The sequence below is a fragment of the Festucalex cinctus genome, chromosome 1, assembly GCF_051991245.1.
Source record: "Festucalex cinctus isolate MCC-2025b chromosome 1, RoL_Fcin_1.0, whole genome shotgun sequence".
Taxonomy (NCBI): Eukaryota; Metazoa; Chordata; class Actinopteri; order Syngnathiformes; family Syngnathidae; genus Festucalex; species Festucalex cinctus.
In genome coordinates this window covers 37,787,619-37,800,206 of record NC_135411.1, presented here as the reverse complement: position 1 = coordinate 37,800,206, position 12,588 = coordinate 37,787,619, and the positions used below count along the sequence as shown (strand labels likewise).

The 12,588-nt window shown below is 42.1% G+C and overlaps 1 protein-coding gene across 1 annotated transcript in view; it reads left to right on the top strand.

Moving 5' to 3' along the window:
* The window catches only part of rbfox1 (RNA binding fox-1 homolog 1), a 372,128-nt gene that overhangs the window by 97,868 nt on the left and 261,672 nt on the right, over positions 1-12,588 (top strand). The gene's annotated exons all lie outside the window — the stretch shown is intronic.

Genomic DNA, 12,588 nt, shown 5'->3' with positions numbered 1-12,588 from the left:
GAAGTGCTCGTGCTTAGGTATCTTTCTAGTGATGGGTCTTCACAGAGAGACACTGCAGCCTCCTCTCATTTGTTGCTGCCCAAAGGCATTGTTTGCATTTCCTTCAGAAATCCATATCCAGAAGCTGCTGTCGTCCCCTTCCACAACCACTCAAGCACCTACCTCAAGGGTGTGCACTTCTTTTAACACGAGTAGTTTAACCCAAGAAAAAACAGGTCACTTTTACCAGGCACCTCTGTAGATTGATGTTGGGAGTATTTTTTTTAGCAAAAAAAAAAGGGAGAAGAAAAACGAGAAAACAACAACAGAGAGAAAAATCCTACAAGTACTCAGAGTGAATCTAAGTAAAGAGCTTGTTAACACAGAGTCAGTGGTTTTCATTACTCCTTTGTGGCTGTTCATGCCTACTTGTTAAGTGAACCAATTTAATAGCAAAAAAATAAATAAAATTTTGAGAAATGTTTCATATTCACTAAGGTTTACATTGTCACACAAGGTAAACAGTTTGGTTTCCATTTTTTGTTTGTGTGAATAATTGCTAACCAAAACAATTTGCTGTTTGTGACTGCAGTCGGATAGCAGCAGCCCTCCATTTGAGTATTTATAGCCATATAGTCATCCTCTCCCTTCTCTGCCATAGTAACGTTTCACTGCAGTTGCCATAAAGTTGGGGGATTTTAATGGGGATCCTAACTACTTCTCTGAAGATCACCATTCAGGATGTCGACGGATGTCTCCTTTGAAGGTGTTTTAAGATACCCGACACTTTCTGCCGGGAGCAGTTATCATGACAGACGCAACTACAGGGAGAAACTGTTGTTTTGGTAAAGCCAGAGAAAAACATGGCCTCATGACTGGGTCCTAATTTGTTCTTGTCCAGATACAAACTGCTGCCCGATATTAGACCAGATCTTTCAATGCAAAATGTAAATTACCATAATTTCCGGACAATAAGCCACGACTTTTTTCACACACTTTCAACCCTGCGGCTTATAAAATGATGCGGCTAATTTATACATTTTTTCTAAAGGCCGCCAGGGGTGCTCGAGCAGAAAAGGTAAGAGTGAGACAGGTGGAATATATATGTCGAGGAAGACGCACATTTAATGTAACTTCGAGCTTTGTGCATCAATAAAATTAGCATGAACAGACCTTCATCCTGGAAAATAAAAGAAGTCTCAGTGACTTTTACCGGCATGTTATTTTTATCCAGCCCCGTTAGTGCTGTGCTACTACCGTATTGCTGCTGTGTTACTGCCACGTCACAGGCACTGTTTGAAAAGAAAAGCTAAGGTATTTTATTAAACTTTTGAAAACTCTTTCTGTGTACCGTCTTTCTTTGTAAATATCTCATGTTTCAATGTGGGCACATGCGGCTTATAATCAGGTGTGCCTTATAGTCTGGCAATTACGGTATATCTCTCTCTTTTTTTCTTTTTTTTTTGCACAGTTTTGATTGGCGAATCATACTCCCGTAATTTCAAGGGAAATTTTGTTCCTGTTATGCAAAATGCATGTTGGCCGGTCTCTTGGCAGGTGTGGACTAATGAAATGGAGATAGTCCTGAATACCACATTTAATATAAAGTTTCTAAAACGTAACGTAAAGTAAAAAACATTTCAGGTTGGCGATCATGACACACGATACTTCCTTACTTCCGATACTTCCTACTTCCTTCCTCACAAATTGGTGCATCACAAATGTGATGGTACGGCTGGCAATTATCTCATTTAGACAAACCTTACTGAAGCAAGAAGTTGTGTTTAAATTTCACATTCTCAGTGTGGCGGGGTTCTAGTTGGTCCTTAAAAATGAGTATGTCGTAGCCACATGTTGGATGGGGATTTTTCCAATTTATTTAGTTACAAAGTCACAATAATCTTCACTACATGCCCATGACTCACACTGATTGAGATATAGACGATGGCCCCTTTGAACCACCCACGCCCCTCTCCTCAGACAATTAATTCTAATAAAAAAATGTTTTCCTAATCAAAACCACATTTTAGTCATCAACAATACTATTAATAATTATAGAAAAAATACAGTCCTTCAACCTGGCATATCCCTGCACCCTCAGGAACAGAAAGAAAATTATTTTATTGCAAATGAATTTCAACAGGATATGTGCAAAATCAGTAATTTTGACCATGAAATCATTGACAATATTAGTTTAAAAAGGCAAATCAATAAAATGCACATATCAGGTAGGCCTACCTAAAATTGAAAATAATTGTATTAAGTCATATTTGTTTATTCGGGTGAGGCTTGGGTGAGAAGGTGACCAGGCCCAGATAATGTGTGCACCACTATGCTGATGGTCTGTGATCAAGTGACTTCAGGTGCTCTTCAACCTAAGCTTTTGAAAACACCGTTTCAAATTACGTCAGACCTTACCCTGGAGTGGCTGTTCCTCCACCATTTTAGGCCTCAGACCAATAATGCTATGGACCCCTTACCTAGTATGTTGGAGTGGACGATGCTGTTCTGTTCTCCATCTGTTGCATTGGGCATACTCCTATCCTGATGAGCCGGGAAGCGAGGATTACATTCTTTGACACTTCAAGTGCTTTTGAGACCATCTGACCTCTATTACTCGGAGAGAAGATCAGAAAATGGGTGTTGGCGATCAGCTTCACCTCCTGGATCTGTGACTACCTTGTGAGGAAAGCATATGATGAGGAATACAGAGACCTTGTCAGTGGTTATGAGCACACTGTTCTGTGCTGAGGTCTGCTGAGGTGGCGACATCACTGAGAGGTATGCCAGGAGGCTAGACTAGCTGTTTAAGAAGGCTAGCTTAGTGCTGGGGAGACATGATGGAGAGACTGATGCATGTCAGGCATTGGGTCATCATGGAAAATGTCAACTGCCCTTGTCACTTCACCCAAGTAGGGCAGGGCAGCAGTCACATTGAGTGGCTCATCTCAGTACTGAACCCTTCAGGAGGTCCTTTGTCCCAACAGTAATTAAACAACAGTTTAATGCCTCATTTGAGGGCAGACACTCATGTCTGGGGACCATTTATTTACTTTTATCATTGAGACTTCTATCTCTTGGTGCGTTTCCATTACCCTTTTTCGCAAAAATAAAAGCGATATTGTACTATTTCGATAAAGTACAATTTCGAATTGTCGGTGTTTCCATTGACGAGAGTTTCGCTTCTGAGGCGCAATTCTCGGAATGTCCCGTCTCGCGAGACCTCGCTGTTCTGTAGGAGGTGCTCATGATGTTTACGGAAGACTGACGCCCGGTGTAGTTATATTACTTTAAAAACACTCACCCCTCGTCGTCATCGGGCGGTTTCGAGCATTTAGTGTTGGTGTCCCTCGGCAGTCGGCAAGCAGTTCTCACACGAAAGCGAGTGGCCCCATACTTCCTACTTCCTGTAACCCTGAAATGTTGTTCCCATGCAGAAGCTGGGTAATAGGCGGGTTACAAATTGTTAAAAGTTTCTGATGTTTTCTGCTAAATTAACCAGACATAACATGACAGGATTTCAAGCTCTCCTCTACTTCAACTTCTCGAAGGAGTCTCGCTCGATTACACCTCTCTCTCTTTTGCACTCATGACGTGCAGTAGCTGATACAAATCACTTCAGCATGTAAAACAAAAATACAAAACCGAAATTAATCATTCTCAAAACAAATAGTTTAATAGTTTAATTAAAAAAATACACAAACAACGTGTTACATTCCTTTCCTCCGTGACCGGGCGGGTGTCACATGACTACTAATGCGCAAAAAGTGTTTCCATTACACTTTTGCGAAATACTTCTTTTTCGTCTCAAAAACCACCTCATGAGAGCGCAAACACTTTTTTTGCGATATTTGAGAGTTTTTCCGCAAATCCGGTGTTTCCATTACCAGCTTACTTTTGCGAAACATGCCTTTTGCGCAAAACTGAGGGTAATGGAAACGCACCTATTGAGACCGAGTTATTTATTTATACATTACTCAGAAAAGTTAGGGATATTTGGCTTTCAGGTGAAATTTCAGGACAAGCCTAAAATGCATTCAAATCTTTACAGGTGACCTCAAAGCTTTTGAATGCACAAGTCCATCTGTTAAATGTTTAAGTACTTTTTGAACAATTTGCTGTTCTCTAATAAAGAACTTAACGGTAAAATTCACCAATGGTGGTTCGGACCAATCATTGTGTTTGAGGCAGGACATGCAGCTGTGATGAAACCAGGAAGCCAGCGCCGACGCCAGGGCAAACAAACAAACCTAACATGGACAAATGGATGCTGCAATTAAATCTGTTCTTGCTTTTCTTGCAGAATTACTCACCATTTCCTTGTTGAATATTGAATAGCGAGCAGCGCTTTTTGCATTTCTAGCTGGTAAAATGTCTGCGCTTTTTTTCTCCCCTTCGATGAGAACGAAGACGACATTTTCATCCGTGGCTGTGATTGGTCAAAACAAACTTGCACAATGCAGCATCGTCCAATAAGTTCGAAGTATTTAACAGAATGTCCCGCCTTTCCAGAGCAAATCATCGTGGAGCATTTCCAGATTGATATTGTGGAGAATCACAATTATCTATTGCCAGGTTACACAAAAGGCGCACCTCATTATTAGGCGCACCATCATTTTTTGAGAGAATTTAAGACTTTTAAGTGTGCCTTATAGCCGTAAAAATATAGTCCTTTATGCGACTTATACTCCAGTGCGACTTATGCTTATGCAAGTTTTTCCATCCATCCATCCATTTTCTTGACCGCTTATTCCTCACAGGGTACTGGATCCTATCCCAGCTTGCTTTGGGCAGTAGGCGGGGTACACCCCGGACTGGTTACCAGCCAATCGCAGGGCACACAGAGACGAACAACCATCCACACTCACAAGCATACCTAGGAACAATTCGGAGCGCCCAATTAACCTGCCATGCATGTCTTTGGAATGTGGGAGTACCCGGAGAAGACCCACACAGGCACGGGGAGAACATGCAAACTCCACCCAGGAAGGCCGGAGCCCGGACTCGAACCCGAGTCCCCAGAACTGGGAGGCGGACGTGCTAACCAGCCAACCACCGTGCCGCCCTATGCAAGTTTTTTTTTTTAAACCGAATTATACATATTTGGCCTATACTTGTACTCCAGAAAGACTTCTAGTCCAGAAAATACAGTATATTATATATAGCACTTACTGCCTGCTATTGTTACTAAGGTTGTGACCAAGTTATAATAATTTAATACCAAAAGTAGAAAAACTTTAAGCCATTAGAAACTAACACTGTAACTATATCAAACCTTGTCTATACAAAAATAACCCATAAAATAGGCAAGACATAATCACAAGTGTTACTAGTAACAGATTACAGGCATTTTAAATAATTTTAATGGGAAAATTTGACTTTATATACAGGTAAATTGAATTACGAGCTTGGTGACAAAATGAATTAAATCTATTGTAAGTCAAGGTGCCACTCACTGTACATCTGTATGTCATTCATAATCCCCATTTGGAAGAAGCCACGGTTCTGATCTGTGGATATTCGAGTTCAATCATACCTCTTCATGGTCTCATCAACCAAATTCAAATTGGACCATCTAAATCTATTCTTTATTCACGACACCAACATGCTGTAATATAGTATTTTGAATGCGTGACTGTTTCCTTCAACTGTGACAGAACACTGGAAGTTTTTGTTTAACATTTTCACCTTAGAGAAGTCTTTCATTGATACTTGGCGTGATGTGTTGTGGAGCCTATATTTCTTGCATGTCATTGTGCAACATCCTGCCTATGAGGTAGGGTGTGAGGAGCTGTGTCTGCATAGTAATTGGTTGGGTAGGCTCCCATAATGTTTTAATGCATAAATATATCAAGCTCTGAAATTACAATTTAATGGTCTGTGGAATTAGAAAAGGAAGCTCTTATTCTCTGCAACCAGCCCCCACCCTGCTATGCTCTCTGCTTTTTTATAGCCTGCCTTAATTTACTTGTGGTCCTCTGTCCTTCCTGTAATGCAAAGTTAGCAAATAAAACATAGTATAGTATGAATATTGAAACATATCTTTATTGCAATGTGTTAACAATATATTAATTACTTCAATGTATTTCATCAATCTATATTTTTAATGAGAAACGGAGAGAGAGAGACGTGTGTGGCCGACCCACCGAAGACAGAGATTGAACAGTGCAAGAAAACCTATGGGCAAAGGAGGCATTATATGAGATCAGGATGTAGTGGCTAGTGGATTTGAAAGTGTTCCACAGAAATCGAATCAAAATGGCAGTCTAGTATGACAACTGCTGGGCTGCATTAGGCCCTGACATGATCCACATCTACTGGCCGAGGCCATTCTAGAATTAGTGGCTTAGGGGTGCTATAAAGACGGTTAGGGGTGCTTGGGTACTACAAAAAGCGCGCTTGATAGATAGGTGGATTGTCAACAGTTTACAGTGAGTACAAAAATGGACCTTAGAATTGTTTTTGAAATTTTCTTTTAAATGAAGCACATAACATATAAAATATATGAAAATACATTAATATCAAATAACAAAAAAGAAATTTGAAATTTGCTTGTATAATAATAATAATAATAATAATAATAATAATAATAATAATAATAATGCATGTACATGTCTGTGTATAGGTGAAGTGCAGACACAGCATATAAAATATGATTTAACAAAACACATCCTGGAAGGGTGATTACCACATATGCAAGGTTTCAAGGTTCACATATACATACATACTAAGGGTGTCACGATTTCGATTTTTTATCGAAATCGATCGAAATTACGTCACGATTTCGAGCATCGAAATAGAAGAGAGGACACTCGATTCGATGCCCCCCCCCCCCGCCGGCGTGCCGCAAGCCTTCCGCAAGGATAGACCTATTTTCTATTTTTGCCGGACGCCGCAGCGGTAGGCCTCCGGCAAATGGCAAGCTAGCACAAAACACATCGAGCGGGACAGGAAGACAGAGGCAGTTTCAAAATAAATTTCCGGTTACCTTTCAGAAAAAAACACTCGCCAGCTCCTATTTCGCAAGCTTATCAGCAGAACGTGACGTGGGCGTCGCCGGGCCATGTGCTCATTCACGGTTTAGACACCAGCGAACATGGACGCGGAGAGGTTTAATAAATTGGAGGTGGAAAACCACAAAATAATATATGACACGGCACTTCCTTTTTATAAAGACTGTAATGTATTGTGAGTTTGATGTTCGCGATTGCTTGTTGTGCCCGTCTCGCTTGCCGTACTGAGCGGCAGCCGGACGCGGAAGACAGAAATAAAGAGTGGACCCGCACTGACCCGACTCTCGTTATTAATATACTTTACAAGGACAACCAAAAAAAAGATGCTGCATGGAATCTCATAGCAGAAGAAGCACAGACTTTCTGTATGTTTGTCGTTGTGAAATGCCACATGATCGCGCGCGCACGGTCCCGCGAGATACGTTGGGAAGTGGGCGGCGACGGAGCTGCCGGACCGCAGCTGTGCGGAGCCGGTGTGGATTGACAAAAAAATTGACCCGTCCGGAGCACGCAGTCAAGACGCACCGCACCGCAACCGCACCGCAACCGCAGTCAGTGAAAACCCGGGGTTAGCTGACTTCTCCTGCAGTCATGATGGCAAGCGCGGACAGACACAGCAATGGTGCTTCAAGCCGCTCCCGCTTCTCTCGTCACCAGTTTGGAAACATTTTGCGTTCCCGGTGAGTTATGTCGACAACATTCACGTTGTCGATAAAAAGACCACAGTTTGCAAGATATGCTATGTGCGCGTACTGTACTCGGCCACGGGAAACACGACAAACATGACGGGACATTTACGCAGGCATCACAAAGATTTAGATTTATCAAATTCAACTAGAAGTGGGAAAACAACGGTCCAACCAACTATTTCATCCTCATTTACAGTGAAACTTCCACACACTTCAGCTCGCGCGAAAGCTATAACTAACGCCATAGGTCTATTTATAGCAGCAGACCTGCAGCCTTATTCGGCTGTGGAAAACGCTGGATTCAAACATTTAATTAGTGTACTTGAACCACGCTACAGTATGCCCAGCAACTGTAAATGTTGGGATATAGTTTGTTCAGGCTGTATTTGTTCCATGACTTTGGATACAATATATTTTTTGTTGTTGTTGCACATTATTTTAAGAGGAACGCACAGCACACTGTTGTAACCAAAAACAGTTTTTGTTTTTTTATTTTTTATTTTACACTTCAGTAAGAACAAGACGGTTAACTTTATATTGTAAATAAATTCTTTGAATTTGATCATTCCTGCCTAATGTCAATTATCATATATTACATAAATTTACACAAAAATAATATGGAAATTGCATCACCTATATGTAGCCGATCTTTTGAAATAAGATTTACTGTACAATGAATAGAACCAATGATCATAGACTAGCCTTAGCCTACAGAAGCATATGCCTCTGTGTTATAAAGTGGGGGAGCGGAGAAAAAAATAAAAATAATAATAATCGAAAAAAAAATCGAAAAAAAAATCGAATCGTGACCCCAAAATCGAAATTTAAATCGAATCGTGAAGTTGGCGAATCGTGACACCCCTAATACATACATACATACAAACATACCGTATTTTCCACACTATAAGGTGCACCTAAAAGCCTTCAATTTTTTCAAAAGCTGACCATGCGCCTTATAATCCAGTGTGCCTTATATATGGATCAAGTCAAGTCTGTCAAATATTGAGCCGCAACAGGTCTCGCTGTCAAGACGCTATCGGTGACCCTGCCCAATCGGTGACGCGCATGCGCAGAAGATCCCGCCATCTTGGATCGCTAGCTAATACTAATACTTTACCTCAGAGAAAATAATAAAAAACCTGTTTATTCATTTTGGGAGTGAATGGAGTTGTCAGAAAGCTGATTTGTAATCTATTAATAAAGTTTGACTGACCTATCTGACTGTTTTGTTGACATTCCCTTTAGCGCAGCACCATCTAATGGATGCATAACGTAACCCCAGCCTCTACTGTAGCGCCTTATATATGGAAAAAGTTTTAAAATGTCATTCATTGAAGGTGCGCCTTATAATGCGGTGCACCTTATAGTGTTGAAAATACGGTATATATATATATATATATATATATATATATATATATATATATATATATATATACACAGAGAGAGAGAGAGAGAGAGAGAGAGAGAGAGAGAGAGAGAGAGAGAGAGAGAGAGAGATATTGATTTATATATATACACACATACTTTGGGGTGCTTCAGAAACCCCAAAAATGGGCTGAATACAGGTTTGCCTGCTGGCTAAAAGAAAATGCTGCACTTCATAGAGAACTTGCAGCACAAGTAGTAGTGTGATAGAAAATGTGTATATTTTCATGCTCTACAGAAATCAAGCGGTTAGCATGTCTGCCTCACATTTGGAGATGTTCTGGACTCTTATCCCTGCTCAGGCCTTCCTGTGTTGACTGTGGAGTTTTCCTGTTCTCCCCTGTGGGATGTCAGCTGGGCATCATTAATCACCGATATGATGTTATACAATGGTGGATTAAAACACATGAGAGACCATTTGATGAAGTGAAGCGCCACAGGTAGACGCTTCAGGTGAAGTGTTTCTGACCTGGTCGGTCGATACAGCCCCATCCACAGCAACAGCCTGACTTTTTGTTATTTGTGCTTTTGATGAAATGGTCAGAGGTTCCTCTGATTTTGAATGCTTATTGGACATTGTAAAGCAAAATATCGGTAAATTGTACAATTGAGGGGGGGTGTAAAGGTTCATCCTAGGTCCATCCATCATAGTCAGGGTGATACCACCTCTGCCTCAATTTGAGCCATGGAAAACCCTGCTAATGTGAATAATAATAATAATAATAATAAAAAAAACTAATATAAGGTGAACGAAAAACACCCAACATGTTTTTTTTTTTTTAAGTTTGCAAAATGTTTCCGTTTTGTTTTATTTCCTCCGTGCCTCAACATTTTACGGATTTGTTAAACACAGCAGATTTAAAATTGTATATTAATCAGTTAGGACATTCAATATCTCATATTTGTCTGGCAAGCAAAGATTTCAATCACATTCAATGTTTTCACATTTCAATGAGATAACGCACCTGAGTTAAATGCCTTCACTCAAATTATACCTTTCAGGTGCAAGCCAATAGAAAAACTCATACACTTGAGGTTTCTATAATTATTTCTGTCATTCTACCTGTCGTGTTCTGGCAAGTTTCTTTTCCTTTTCTCAACATATTCATTTTTCTCCTACTCATGCACAACTAATTGCTTGTTGGAAAGTGTCACTCACAATGATGAAAATGGGCTGTGTGTGCTTGGAGATACGATGTGTGTGTGAGAACATGTGAAAGTAAATACCGTTGTGAATTAAAAAAAAGAAAGAAAAAAAAGCGATATTTTATTTAACCATGTGTCAAATGTTCTCATTGTAATTGTTGTAATGGCAGAGAATAGTCTTCTATGCAAGTTACGATTTAAAAAAAACCTCTTAAGAGGCAGACAAACCAAAATTCTGTGGTCGTGCATTAGCTCACCTGTAAGTGGAAGAACTTAGTCACTGGAACAGTTCAAGTTCTGCGGACAAATTAAATTGCTGGAGCAATATTGCATCTCTTGGGGGGCATTTTGCGACAATTTTCACGTGACTGATGTATGTTGTATGCCCATGTCAACCTCTGAAAATATAACAAATGATCTCACCAATAATTTGTATTTTAAGAACATTAAATGAGTGAATGAATAAATGAATGAATGAATGAAAGTCATTGTATTTTTCTCCTTTTACTACAGCTTAATGGCGCTAAATGAGGAAAATGCTTTTGCAGCTCCTCGGTTCAAGCTCGCTTTGTGATAATGTCATCTTTCTCACTACTGTTACTATATTACCATGTCCATCCATCCATCCATCCATCCATCATCTACCACTTATCCGGGGTCGGGTTGTGCAGCTTTAGCAGGGAAGCCCAGACTTCCCTCTCCCCGGCCACTTCAACCAGCCCCGCCGGCGGGATCCCAAGGCCAGATCCCCAGGCCAGCCAAGAGACATAGTCTCTCCAGCGTGTCCTCGGTTGTCCCCGGGGCTTCCCGCCGGTGGGACATGCCCGGAACACCTCTCCAGGGAGGCATCCAGGGAGGCATCCGAACCAGATGCCCGAGCCACCTCAGCTGGCTCCTCTCAATGCGGAGGAGCAGCGGCTCGACTCTGAGTCCCTCCCGGATGACTGAGCTTCTCACCCTATCTCTAATGGAGAGCCCGGACACCCTGCGGAGGAAACTCATTTCAGCTGCTTTTATCCGTAATCTTGTTCTTTCGGTTTCGAACCACAGCTCGTGACCATAAGTGAGGGTTGGAACGTAGATCGACCGGTAAATCGAGAGCTTCGCTTTTCAACTCAGCTCCTTCTTCACCACAACGGACCGATTCGCCTGTCGATCTCCCGCTCCATCTTACCCTCACTCCAAGACCAAGACACCAAGATACATGAACTCCTCCACTTGGGGCAGGATCTTACCCGAAGACGGCACTCCACCGTTTTCCCACTGAGGACCATGGTCTCGGATTTGGCCGTGCTGATCCTCGTCCCAACTGCTTTACACTCGTCTGTGAACCGCTCCAGTGAGAGTTTGAGGTCACGGCTTGATGAAGCCAACAGCACCACATCATCTGCAAAGAACAGAGATGCAATGCTGAGGCCACCAAACCGGACCCCCTCAACGCCTTGGCTGCGCCTAGAAATTCTGTCCATAAAAATTATGAACAGAATCAGTGACAAAGGGCAGCCTTGGTGGAGTCCAACCCTCACTGGAAACGAATCTGACTTACTGCCGGCGATGCGGACCAAACTCTACACCAGTCGTACAGGGACCGAAGAGCCCGTATCAGGGGCTCGGTACCCCGTACTCCCGAAGCAGCCCCCCCACAGGACTCCCCGAGGGACACGGTCGAACGCCTTCTCCAAATCCACAAAACACATGTGGACTGGTTGAGCGAACTCCCACGCACCCTCGAGGATCCTGCTGAGGGTGTAGAGCTGGTCCACTGTTCCACAGCCAGGACGAAAACCACACTGCTTCTCCTGAATCCGAGATTCGACTTCCTGTTGGACCCTCCTCTCCAGCACCCCTGAATAGACCTTACCAAGGAGGCTGAGGAGTGTGATCCCTCTATAGTGGGAAGACACCCTCCAGTTCACCTTCTTAAAAAGGGGGACCACCACCCCGATCTGCCAATCCAGAAGCACTGTCCCTGATGTCCACACGATGTTGTAGAGGCGTGTCAACCATGACAGCCCCACAACATCCAGAGCCTTTAGGGTCTGGATGTTGTGGATGTATCTTTTTCTCTCTCCGCTGCCATGAAGCATATCCAAGTTACTCCATTTGAGAGCAAAAATAAAAACAACTAGAGCTGCGAGCAGCTATAAAGGGCCCTCGCAACCCGTGCCACGTTGGGGTATTTGCACATCGGGGTACTGGCACGTTAGGGTACTGTTTAGAGGTGGGAATCTTGGGGCACCTCACGATTCGATTGCGATTACGATTCAGAGGCTACGATTCGATTATAAAACGATTATTGATTTCCCCCCAGGCAGCAGAAAAAAAACAATGTATTT